Source organism: Chiloscyllium plagiosum, chromosome 14, assembly GCF_004010195.1.
Source record: "Chiloscyllium plagiosum isolate BGI_BamShark_2017 chromosome 14, ASM401019v2, whole genome shotgun sequence".
Classification (NCBI taxonomy): Eukaryota; Metazoa; Chordata; class Chondrichthyes; order Orectolobiformes; family Hemiscylliidae; genus Chiloscyllium; species Chiloscyllium plagiosum.
In genome coordinates, this window is record NC_057723.1 from 17,528,830 (window position 1) to 17,542,158 (window position 13,329).

At 39.2% G+C, this 13,329-nt stretch overlaps 1 long non-coding RNA gene across 1 annotated transcript in view; it reads left to right on the plus strand.

Annotated features, from left to right (window-relative positions):
- LOC122556896 overlaps window positions 1–12,003 on the plus strand; it is a 90,660-nt gene extending 78,657 nt beyond the window's left edge. The window contains exon 3 of the long non-coding RNA XR_006313685.1: window positions 11,897–12,003. This is a non-coding gene — a long non-coding RNA (uncharacterized LOC122556896). The remainder of the gene's footprint in view (window positions 1–11,896) is intronic.
- The last annotated feature ends 1,326 nt before the right edge of the window (window positions 12,004–13,329 follow it).

The following is a 13,329-nucleotide window of genomic DNA, read 5'->3' on the forward strand; positions in this document are numbered from 1 at the left end:
GTGCCAGACCTGCTGAGCATTTCAAACACTTTCTGTTTTTAGTTGCAGACTTGCGACATCCTTTTGTTGAAGTGATTAATCTGCATATGTTCTTCTTATGGTCACCAACATCTGCAAATTTAAAGAGTTTTCATTCATTCCTTTCATAAATGCAAAAGACTCACGAGTTCAAACAACTCTGACCTGTCCTCTGCAGAATCCTTGCAAATGGCATAAATATGAAAGAAATTAGACATTGGCTTGCTTGCTTTCTAAAGGAAAGTTAATGAAATTGTTGTCCTTGGCAAATGACAGTTCAATGACCCAGAGGCTGCAATATACACTGAAAGTCGGAGGGTTGGTAGACATCACCCGAGAGGGATTCTGCAGGATTTCAAGAAAATCAGTGCAACTGTAGGTACTAAAAATGTTAGAGCTGTACCTATCCTGGAACTGAATTTCAAAAACAAGTTGGAAGAGTGCGTGTGGTTTTATTACAGCATCATTCAGGAATTGCAATCTATTTTTGCAGGTGTCAGAAAAATATCAGTCGAAACAAATCCTAATGGGTTGTGCAAAGTGTAAAGGTACCTGTCAGACACGTCTGCTTTAGTTCCAAAACTTATAAATTGAGATACACAAAGTTTATTGCAAATCATAACACCAACAGCATCAACTTCAAAAATGAGCCCAAAACTAACTTATGAAGCTGTCAGGAAAGCTTTAACAGGCTTTCCTAACTTGCTTTGTCCAAGAAGATTAATTAGAATTTAGCTTTTAGTGCAACTTGTGAGGAATACAGCAACTACACCACTTACCAGGTAAGATGCAACTGAAGGGAATGTTGCACCCTTGCAGTTTTTTGAAGTAGGTTTTAATGAGTGTTTAGGCTATTGGGTGTGTTAGGATTTTGTTTTCATTGCAGCAAATGAGCACTTTGAATTATCTCTTGTTTCTCTGGGTATTTGTTGTCTACATTTATACTCTTGGAAGTTGTTTACATTTTTCAGACCACCACAATCTTCTTTCCTAATGTTTCCAATTCATCCTTATCCTATAGTTATGCTCTCTCACTCTCTTCAGTACTATAGCACTCTTTATTTGCACACATATACATAAGCTATTGAATTGTGCTCTGTATGAAGTGTCTTAGTGCTGCTCCATAATACGCTTCTCTCTCTGGTCTATTCTTCTGCTGTACTCTGTTCTACTGATTTCAGAGTAATACTATTAGTTACATCAGCATTAAAATATTCATTACACCACATTTCACTCCAAGTTCCTCTTTTATTTGGTCTGCATTCTTCCAACAATTTGTTTTTAATTACTTGCATTGTTTTATCGAAAGTAGGTCTGGAGAATTGATAATGGAAAATAAAGAGTTGGCAAATGCATTGAACAGCAATTTCATAATATCCTCAAGTGGATACAAATAGTATTTCAGAAACAGCTAGAAAGGGAGGGAGAAACTTAGGAAAAGTACTATCCCCTGGGAAGTGGTACTGAGTAAATTATTGGAGTGACAGGCTGACAGATCTTGATGGACTGCATCCTTGGGCCTTAAAGAAGTGGTAAGTGAGGTCTTCCCCTCCCCTGCACTGTTAGATTTCATAGGAACCATTCTTGCTACAATGCTGTGATGCACTCCCCCGTCACTCCCAATCTTCCTCTACCTTAGCTGCACCTCCCAAGCAACCGCAGAAAGTGTAACACTTGTCCTTTCACCTCTTCCCTCCTCACTCTCCAATATCAGAACAAACCTTCCAAGTGATGCAGCTTTTCTCTTGTAGTTTTTTAATCTAGTCTAATGTGTTCACTGCTCATAATGCAGTCTCCTTCATATTGGCAAGACCAATCGCAAGACTGTGTGACTGCTTTGCAGAACAACTCTGATCCATCCATACTAATGAGCCTAATCTTCTAATTGCTTACTGTTTCAATAAACCATCTTGGTCCCATGCTAATATTTCTTTCCTGGGTCTGCTACAGTGTGACAATGAAGCATAATGCAAGTGAGCGGAAGAACGCTTAGGCATGTTACCATCTCTTGGATTCAACACTGAATTCATGAACTTCAAACCATAACCTCCATCCTTCAATTTGTTTATCCTACATGTGTTTCATAAGTGCTTTATTGAATTTACTCTCAGTAGAGGTGATTCATTTTCTCATTTTCAAACTTATCATTGCACCTATTTTAAATTTCAATCTCACTTTTACCATTAATAGCACTCACCATCTCTTACACTTGCTTCTACTTTCCGTCTATCAATGGCACAAAATTCACCATTTTCCAGAAGAAGAGTCATATTGGACATGAAACACATCTTCATAGATGTTGCTAGACCTGCTGAATATCTCTACATTTTTCTGTTTTGTTTTGTTCAATTTTCCAGCACTATTTCCACAGTATTTTGCTTTTATTATGAGATGATTCATGTTTCAGTTTAGAAACTCCCTAGATTCCAGGACGGTCTCTTCACTTGCAACACTTTAAATGCGATTCCTTCATTCAAAAAAAGGAGGGAGACAGAAAACATGAAGCTGCTGTTCAGTTAGCTTAGCACGTGTCATTGAGAATTGTTAGAAGTTATTATTAAAGAAGTTATAACAGGGGACTTAGATGCATTCACGTTAATCAGGCAGAGTCAACATGGCCTTTGAAGGGGAAATTGTGTTCAATCAATCAACTGGCATTCATTGAGGAAGTAACGTGTGCTGTGGATGACTGGTGGATGTCGATTTCCAGAGCGATTTGATGAAATGCCTCAACAAAGGTTATTGCAGAACATAAAAGTTGATGGTATGGGGATAGCATGCTGTCACGGACAGGCTGACAAGAAATAGAGAGTAGGCGTAATGATTCATTTTTCAGGCAGGCAAGATGTAACAAGAGATGCCACAGGACATGGATCATCAACAGCTTTAAATTTATGCTATGAATTAGATGAAGGGAATGGAGGTGTAGTTGCCAAGTTTGCTGAGACAAACAAAGGCAGGAAAGTACGTTGTGAAGAGGGCATAGGGAGGCTACCAAAAGACATTGGTGAAGTGCTGGCATGGTGCACAGTATAGGAAAATGTAAAAATATGAATTTTGTCAAAAAGAGCAAAAGAGAAGCAGATTATCAAAATGGTGAGAGACATCAGACTTCTAAGATGCAGTCTTCTAAGGAAATCTGGGTAATCTAGTGCATGAATCATAAAATGCAAGTACCAAGGAATTTGTAGAGCGATTAGAATGATATTATATGTTGTGTGGAGAATTTAATACAAACGTAGGGAGATTGTTCTTCAGTTATACAGAGTTCTCGTGAGATTCCATGTGCAGTTTTGTGCACATTATTAGTCAACTTACTTGTGGAAGGATGTAAATTATTGATTGATCGATTGATTGATTCCAAGAAAACCCTCTTCAGAAACACTCCGTAAACAGTGAAGATGACTTTGTGTTTTTTTTCTAGCCACACACTTTGCTGAAAGGAATTGCAAAGAAACAGAGAGATGAATACTTACTTTAATGACTATTCTTCATTTTTAAATATGTATAGAAACTCTGACCACCTGTTTTCATATTTCTAGCTAGATTTCTTTTGTGTTTTAATTTCTCCCTCAATAATCTTTTAGTCACGTTTTATTGTTATTTATGTTGTGTCTAATCTTCTGACTTGTTACAAAAACTGGAGAAGTGTCATTGGACCTGCAACATTAACTCTGCTTTCTCTCCACTGATGTTGCCAGACCTGCTGAGTTTCTCCAGCAATTCCTGTTTTTGTTTCAGGTTTCCAGCATCCTCAGTTTTTTGATTCTACTGATTTAACAATCTCCTTGTCAAACTGCTATACTTAAAATTTGATAGTATCTTTAACTCCCTACTGCAGCCATGGTTATGCATTCTTCCCTTATAATCTTTCTATTTGACTTGAATGTATCTTTTTTAATTATGCTGAAGTATCTCTTTAAATATCTGCCATTGTGCCTTTTCTGACCTATTCCTTGATCGAAGTTCCCAATTAATTTTAGCCAGCTCTGCCTTCATCCATCATAATTGCCCTGTTTGCACTTAAATGTTCATCTTTGATCCACTTTGATCTCCCTGAAATGAAACACAGAACTCAATGATATTATGATCACTGGTACCTTGGAATGCTTTCACTTTGAGGTCATTAATTAATCCTGTCTCATTGCATAATACCATGTCTATTATAATCTGCTCTCTAGCTGGCTCCAGAGCAAGCTGCTTTGGGAAACTGTCACTAAAGCACTGCATGAACTCATTTTCCAGTTTGAACTGTACAATCTGATTATAGATTGGATTAAATAGATTAAAAACATGATTATTGCTTTACATTTCTTGCAAGCACCCATGAAATCTTGCTCTATTTGAGGTCTTATCAACTGCTTACTGTTAGGAGTTCTCTAAATGACTCCAGTACATGATTTTCCACTTTTACTGGAAGTCATGTCTACCAAACTGAGTACATCATGATCTCCAGAATGAAGTCATGTCTCTACAGTATATTGTGGCAATATCATCCTTAATCAACAGAGCTGTTCCTCCACCTTTCCCTGTTTGCTAAAGCTTTAGAGAAAGACAAGTGTAACAATCCACAGTGCATAAATAGTTCCAGGAAAGTTCAGAAAAAGACAGTCATTTGCCATTGTAAAATATTTGAATTCCTACTAAACCAAAAGCAAAGCACTGCGGCTGCTGAAATCTGAAACTAAAACAGGAATAGCTGAGAAAACCAACAGGTTTGGCCGCATCTGTGGAGAGAAAGCAGAGTGAACATTTTGAGTCCAATCCCTTCAGGCTCAGTGTCAAATTCAATAACCACCTTCCATGACCTTTCCCCACCCCCACACTCCAGGGTTTGTCATTATATGGCCTGCTTTCAGCAGAACAAACCCATTTTCATCCACTAATAGTCTGCATTAACAGCTTTTCTTTCTCCCTAGCTCACCACTATCCATTCTATTATCTGCATAAAGATTGTTCTTTTTCCAGGCTCCACCTCCACCTATCTTTCCCTCTGTTTCCCCCCCTGCCCTCCCCCCCCCCCCAACAGCCAACTCGGTTTTCTCTCCACAGACCTACTGGGTTTCTCCAGCTATTCTTGTCTTTGTTTTGACTTGAATTCCTACTGACTTTATAAACAGCAACTCCATCAACCTATTATTGGAAATGTTTCATCGGACATGACATGATAATCTTTATTTAAAGCCCTTTCACTGAAATGCGGGACAGGCATTTTGAATTAAATGCTGCTATCTATAAAGATTGAGACAACATAAGCAAATTTTATTATTTTTTTAACTAGTCATAAAATGTTTCATTTTGTTGTATAGAATTTACTTAACTACCAGTCATTGAATGGTGGATGGTACATTTGCTTCCACTTGTTAAATAAATCCAAATGAGAGTATGTTGGTAATGAGTGGATGGATAGAACGCAGATTTAATTTCCTCACTTAGCTAACTTAAGGACACAGAATTATAAGTAGCAGGAAGAGGAGTAGCATGTAGCCCTTCAAAGCTGTTCTGCCATTCACATCATTGTGGTGATCCATAACCACATGTCCACTGCCCTACCTTTACCTTACATTCCTTGATTCCCACAGTGACCAAAAGCAACAGAGATTTCAAACTTCTATCTTGTTAAAGTCTAATCATGCATCCAAAATCACTTGAAAATCCCAAATGCCTATTGGCACTATCTGATACTGATCAATACTTGGATTTGTGGGGATTCTCTGGGAGGCCACGTCATTTATCTTGGACAGGTAGGTAACAGTACAACTTCCTGATGAAGGGCTGGGCCTGAAACATTGACTCTCCTGCTCCTCAGATGCTGCTGACCGGCTCTGCTTTTCCAGCACCACACTCTTTGACAAAAATACAATTTAGCACATATACCTGGCAGGGATGTGATTGTTTGCTTGTGTTTCACCCTAACCTGACTTTGATTGTCAACAAAGGAAGTTAGGAGATCCAGGGTAAATTCTTTAAATGGCTTTTTGTTGTTTCGAAATCCAGATTATTTCCTAAAGCTGAAACTCGAGCAGGTCAGATATATTTGTGAAGCTGATTTTTTCCATCCTTATTGTGTTGAGTTTGAAGCAAATTATAGGAACAGAAATTCCCTGCTCAGGAAGTTCCCATCCCTGACTTGGCCATAGAGTTTCTGTCATCAGGGAGGGATGGGTGGAGGTTCCATCCCTTTGAAGGTAATTGGATAAGAATCAAAAAGTGTGGCACTGGAAGGTCTGGCGGCATCCGAAGAGTACAACAATCGATGTTTTGTGCAGAAGCCCTTCATCAGGAATGCGGAAGGAGGGATGTGGAAGGGGGCTGTGAGATAAATAAGAGGGTGGGGGGAGGGGGGTGACACCTCCTCCTGCTGCCCCCTCGACCATAACTTCACCTCCCATCACCAAACCATCATCACCCAGACCATGCACACCTCAGGATCTCAGAGGATTTCCCATCCACAGCCTCCAACTTTAGAGTCCCGGAACCCCACACTATCCAGTTCTACCCCTTTTTCAAAATCCACAAACCTGACTGCCCCAGTTAACCCAATGTCTCCACCTGTTCCTGCCCCACTGAACATATCTTCTCATATATTGATGTCATCCTGTTTCCCCTTGGTCCGGGAGCTCCCCACAAACATTCAGGACACCACCACACCCTCCACCTCATCCATGACTTTTGTTTCCCCGACCTCCAATGCCTCATCTTCACCATGGACATCCAGTCCCTGTACACATCCATCCACCATGGCAAAGGCCTTCAAGGCACATGTTTCTTCCACTCCTGCCGGCCCAATCAGTACTGCTCCACTGACACAATCATTGATTGGCGTTACTGGTCCTCACCCTCAACAATTTCTCCTTCAAATCCTCTCATTTCATTCAGACCAAAGGGGTAGCCATGGGCAGCCACATGGGCCCCAGTTCTGCCTACCTCTTCATCAGACACGTGGAACTATCCAAACCCCACCCCCACCTTCCCATTTATCTGTCAGTCCTCCCTATCCATGCCCCCCCCCACCCCATTCCTGAAATGTCGACTCTCTTGTTTCTTAGATGCTGCCTGACCGGCTGTGCTTTTCCAGCACCACACTCTTCGACCCTAATCTCCAGCATCTGCAGTCCTCACCTTTTCCAGTTAATTGGATAAGTCCTGAAAGCGGTGGAGAAGCAACATAATCTGTTACTCTTTGCTTACTTTTGTGATTTTGTCAGATACCATATTAAATTGCAGAGGGTCACCATTAAAAATGAAGTCAAATGTGCATCAGCGATTTGAACAATCTCATCATGAGGAAACAATTTGCTGCAGAGAAGGAAAAGAAATCTAAAACACGTGTAATATTGGTACTGTCATGTGTCTTTGGACTATTGTCCAGAGATGGATCAGGGGTTGTGTTTTTTGCCTGTTCTTCTATCACTGTACATGTGTGTGGCATTGGAAGATAAAAGTGGAGGTGAAGAAAACATTTCTCTGGAAATGTTTAGGTAGCTGTAACTTATCCTTTTATTTGCAACTGTTCAGGTTTCAGCTCCAAGTAATCCTTTGTCCTTGAACTGCTTAACTTGATATTCTGGTTTCTTTAGGAATACCCTCAAACTAGGGAAGAGATCCACTCATTGTTTCTTTTACTCCTTGTCATGTTCACAAATGAATACACAGCTACTTGATGCAGTTCATCTATTCATTGATTTAAATATTAAAGATTAATTAAATAAATTATTTATATTATTGAACTCAATGTGATAGATTATTTTCACACACATGGCTATCATGTATTTTATCTTTTGGACCATTGCAGAAATGACTCCAGTTAATATAGATGTAATAATTTATTTTCACATTGATTTAAAATGTCAGGGCCACGCTTCCAGCTTTTCCATGCTTCTCATCCTACCTTCCAACAACTTTCATAGTGTCTTCACTTTCGTCTGAGTCCACACCCAGGCTGAACCAACCAAGCACAGTGAGCATAAACCAGTCAACAGACATGACTAGTCAACTATAAAACAATTTTTAAGACTGCAGTGGTCAGCCGGTGAACTGGGATGTTAACAAACCCTGCACCTCTGCATTAATCTGTCACAGCATATTGCAAGATATGGACAGATGTGCGGGTCAGGATGACCAATCATCCTGGATTTTACAGGAACATCCCATATTTGAAGCAGTTGTCCCAAACCGTGGGTGGTTTGCTGCCATCACTGCCTCTGTCACCTATTTTTAACTTTTTGATTTGTAGTCTGCATCTGCACATGCATGCTGCTTTCTCTTCCCACAACCACTTTCACAGTTTCAGCAGCACGTCCCATACCCTGACATCACGAACTCCCACAGTCTCCCAGAGTGCAGCCTCATAGCCTTAACTCATGAAGTCTCCTCTCCCTCTTCCCCATGTTCTATCATGTCAAAGTGCCCCCAGATTTTCATCTCTGAGAGTTGGCCACACTGTTTTTATCTGCCTTTAGCTCATCTTTGCAAAAAAAAAACTTTGATGCCCTAACACATCATCATAAGGCCATCCCAGCTTTTTGCCTCCCACTGTGTGACAAGAATATGGCAATTCTTGTGTCTATCATAATTTACAATGCTTGTACTCTGACATTCTCTCAGATGCATTGTCTTTTGTGATTTAACAATAAAAGAGTTAGTTGTTAGGTATATGATCTGACTTGGTTCAGGTATAAAGTGACACCTGGACAACATTTGAATAGCCCATTGTTTTCACCAGGATAGCAAAGACAATATTTGAGTTGCCCCATGAGGAAACCATCGAACAAATTGAAGTCTTAGCTTAGAAAATAGATCAAAAATGAAATTTTGAATAGCTCACCAAAATAATAGATATGTCATGCAAAAATTACTGATTGAGCACAAATTCTGATTTATTACAGATAAGTCATTACTGACACAGTCAGCTTCTGCCATAAAAGGACACTCCATTAATAATCTATTGTGGGCATGGGAAGTGAAGTGTAGAAGCTAAAAGAATGAAATCCATTGAATGCAGTTAGTATATCTGATAGATGTGTTAGAGACTGTGGTATCATCCTTACCAATATTAATTTACAATTTTAACTGCTGCCTTGGGGTTTCATTGTATTGTGGCTGTATCCTTAGGGAGGTTGCATTGACTGAAATCGTCTTCACTGTGACATTTGGAAAAGTGCATCTGCCTTGAGCATCTTTGGTTTTCCACGACACATCAGTATTCTTCATTGATTATGTACGCAGGATTAATTATGCTGTCAATTAACGTATTTACATCTTTTGACATCGCATTGACTTGCTTAGTTTAATATGGTCAGCATCTGCCCTGACTCTTCAGCAGTTTGCTTTTCATAATCACCAGAGGGAGAATGTAATATTTATGATTGAAATTATAATGATAAAACTGAATGGGGAAACAGAATTCCTTTCTTAATGGCATTATGGATCTACGTATAACATGTGGACTGCAGCGGTTCAGGAAGGCAACTCACCACTACCTTCTCAAGGGCGACTAGGGACAGGCAGTAAATGCTGGCTACATCCCGCAAGAGAATAAAAAAAAATCTTGGGCTTATTAACCAACAAAAAGAAATTACCTTGCAACAGTGAAGCATCTGAAACTCAATCAGACCAAAAGAGCTGTAATCCTCCAAATAAATCACAAATATAAATTTCAAAGGCCAGGTCTTAAAGATTCTATCAGAGAATCGTAGAGGTCTCAGTGTTATAATAAGGCAAATCATGCTTAACAAAACTACTGCAGTTTTTTGATGATGCAGTCAGTGGAGTTGATAAGACTTAATCAGTAGATGTTGTGTATTTGGGTTTTCAGAAGGCTTTTGATAAGGTTCCTCATAAAGGTAAGTTAAACCATATGAAATAAAATGTAGTATATTGGCGTGAATGGAGAATTGGTTGACACTGGAGAGTGGGAATAAATGGATCCTTTTTTTCAGAGTAGCAGACAATGATTAATGTGGAATTGCAGGCATCATGCTTTGGTCCCAGCTTTTCATGATATATGGAAATGACCTGGTTAAGACAATCAAAGTTAACATTTCTAAGTTTTTTGATAATACAAAACTGAGCAGAATTGTGAGTTGAGAGGAAGATGCAAGCCAACATGGACAAGTTATGTGAGCAAGCAAACAGATAGCAGATGCAATACAACTTGGCTAAATGTAAAGTTCTATTTTTCAGTGTGAAAAACAGAAAGGAAGAGTATTATTTAAATGGCAATACATTGGAAAATGCAGATGTACAAAAGGATTTGGGTGTCATTGCACATCAGTCAATGAAAGTAGACAGGTGGGTGCAACAAGCAATTAAGAAGTCAAATGTTATATTGGCCATTATTGGAAGAGGATCTAAGTTCAGAAGTAGGGATGTCTTACTGTTACTATACTGGCTGTAGATGAGGCTGCACATGGTGTATTGTGTGCAGTTTTGGTCTCGCTACCTAAGAAAGGATATACTTGCCATGTAGGGAGAACAGTGATGGCTCACTAGGCTGATAACAGTGATGGCAAGCATATCCCATGCAGAGATTGATTGGCTTGTTTCAGAGGGATTAGAGGGGATCTGTTTGAAATGTATTAAAATTCTAAAAGGGTTGAACAGACTAGATGCAAGGAGAGTGCTTTCCCTGGCTGCAAAGTTCTCAAACCAGGAGTCAGAGTCTCAGGATATAAGGTAGACCATTTAGAACTGAGATGAGGAAACAGTTTCTCACTCAAAACACGGTGAACCTATGAATTTTCGACCATAGAAGGCTATGCAGGTCACGTCACTCAATATATTCAAGAAAGAGATAACTTTTGTATTTTGATTGCATCAAGGGGAATGGTAAATAGACAGGAATATAGGTCGTTCTGCTGTAACATGCGTTTCATTAACGCAAATTTGCTGTAACATGATTGATGAATTGGGGACACTGTTTCTAAGGCTCGAACATTTAAAGTGTGTATTGATTAAAATGTGATTCCGGCCCCATGAGTTTAAATGATGCTGCTATCATACAATTTTCTAATAATGTGGGATTGCATAAGAATGGAGCTACTGCATTATGTGGAACTGACAGTATCGCATTAAGATAGAGGAATAGCCATGGTCGTATTGAATGGTGGAACAGACTTAAACGACCCAATGACCTACTCAAACTCTTTGTTTCTAGTTTCTAATAGATCCCAATTTGAAATTTATGAAGGGGACCAGTTTTACAGGGAATGAGTAATCGGTAGGGTTAGAGTTGGTGGTGTGTGAAGTGGACTAAATCTCTGACTTGAAAAACTTGGACACTGTTTAACAAACATTCACTCTCTGGTGTTCAACAGGGTCTGTCACAATTAGACTATCTCAGAATGAAGATCATTAAGAAGTGAACCATGTGGCTACTCGTGCCTATTCACTATTGAGTTAGATCGTGATGATCTGTACCTCAGTTCCATTCAGTTGCCTTTGTTCTATATCATTTGGTACTCTCAAATAAAAGCACAAGATGCCTCAACTTGCGTAGCATTTTGGACAGATATCACATGTAGAGTTATCAGGAGTAAGATAAAGTGAAATCTGAAGCCAGTTGCAAACTTGCACAAATGAAATTTCATCTTGACTTTGTTTAAAGCAATCTTAACCCTAAATTATAGAATTAAGCCCCATTCTGGGACCTGAACACATAACATAACCTCACACGTCAATCCCATGTGAGAGGCGCTGTTTTTCAAATGAGATGTTAACCAAAGTCCTATCTGCTTTATGGGTTTCTACTGAAGATCCCAGGACACAGCTCAAGGAGGAACAGAGGATTTTTCTCAGTTTGCTGCCAAAATGCAGCTCCAATCAACAACAGCAAACATGGTTTAACCAACCATTCATCTTCTTTGTGTATTTCTAGGGGCTTGCTGCGCGCTGATTGGTTGCTGTTTTCCTGCAGAACTTCATTGATTTCAGATCAGAGAACAAATCATTGGCTGTGAAGAACTTTTGAATGCTCTGAGAATTGGAAAGGTATGTTTTAAATTCAATTCCTCTCTTCTTTCTATATTTTCCCTTAGTTGTTTGTAATGCGTATTTGGCGTAATCCCTGTGCATGGAGAATTTCAATGCCACATATATACGATTTAAATGCAATGGGACTTTAGGACAAAAAACTTAAGATCTGCAGTAGATCCTTTGTTTTTAGTCAGAATGTTTTGACTTGATTGGCCAGTATAGATTGAGTTTAAACCATGTTCCTCACTTTATCTGTTCAATTCATGACCTCTTGCAGAGGAACTGATTGTGAAAACAGAACAAGATATCTTTTATGGACTGAATTTTAATAGGAAAAATGTGAGGATTTTTAGGGCATACGTTTTAGCATACAGTGCTTTAGCATGCAATGCATGCACCAGACATGACTGCAACTCAGAATGATGGAAATAAAGACAGTAATTTTAATCCAGCTTGCTCATTTCCAAACAGTTGGGAATGAGTCCAATCATGGTTTTGCAAGTTGATGGTGATAGAATGATAGAGAAAGAGAGAGAGAGAGAAAGAGATTGCCTGACTCTCAAAGCCTTTAAGTATCCCCAAATAACATAGTTATAGGCAGGTATTAACCTCAGACCAGGAGATGTTTACAACAGAAATTGACATTACTGCTAAATTTGTAATATTTCAGCATAGTGTTGAGGGCACTATAACTTGAGGGCTGAAACTGGGTGTTCTGAATTATCTTTGTTTTCATTGGTATTTTCTTCACATTAGTGCGTGGCTTTACTAAAGTTTGAATGCATAAATTGCATTGGAATTCATTTTACGATTGGGAGGGAAGGGATAGCCTTTTTAAAGTCAGCTGCCTTTCCTACTAGAAACTCGCAGAATATCTACCATGTAAATTTCAAGCCATTGTATTTTCATTTTGCAATCTGCTTTTAGTGAACAACTGGATTATTCAGCACCTTTAGCTGTGGCAGTTTAAGCTATTTGTCAATTGGTATGACTGCTGCAGACACTTTTGACTTGTGTGTTTAGGTGTAATGTTTCAAACATTAATTCACCTTCCTTTCAACTTGGCTTTCACATTATACTTACTTCCAGCTTCACCCCTTCTGATGTGAGATGAAGATTAGTGGGATTTGTTATAAATCAGGGCAGCATCTATAAATTGAGGGCCATCATTGAGATGCATGTAGGTTGTGAGGCCTGCTCAGGTCTCAATTAAAATGTCAGTTTTGATTCCTGTTTCCAGCTGACAGGAATAATGACCGACCTGAGGGTGGGACTGTAAATTGCTGGTGGTAAAAGAGGGAACATGATACTGTTGAAGTCCAAAAAGATTTTCCT